Raw genomic sequence first — 475 nt, 5'->3', positions numbered from 1 at the left:
GGAGGTCAGCAACTTTCAACTTCTTTTTTCCTTCTGGATAGTAGACCATTTCCGACAGCCCTTCCCCTTCCATTTACATCTGAACAAAAAGGGCAATTAAAAATATCGACGCTCCATTGAAAAGTGAACCGTCCCGCATCTTCATCCTCGCTCAGTCCTCTCTCCACCCGCTCCCTTTTGACCAAATCAGCAACCACCGCTGCTAACCGCTCGAGGAGGATTTGCATTCAGGCTCAAGAGTTTCGAGAGCACTCGATTTTCTTCAGTTTCTCCTCTGCCCTCGAACCTACCACCACGACTTCGATTCTACTCCCGCGATGCTTTGACACCATTGATCTTCGTGATATAGCAGGTGATGGTTCAGTCTGGACTATTTGACGGAGTCATTCTAGGTCTGCGGGATGGAAAAGTGCATTTGGAAGGAAACTAGCATTGGTCTATTAAAAAGATAGAACCCCTAATCGTACATATACTG

The sequence above is a fragment of the Penaeus monodon genome, chromosome 23 (assembly GCF_015228065.2).
Source record: "Penaeus monodon isolate SGIC_2016 chromosome 23, NSTDA_Pmon_1, whole genome shotgun sequence".
Lineage (NCBI taxonomy): Eukaryota > Metazoa > Arthropoda > Malacostraca > Decapoda > Penaeidae > Penaeus > Penaeus monodon.
Note: the sequence above shows the minus strand (reverse complement) of the source record.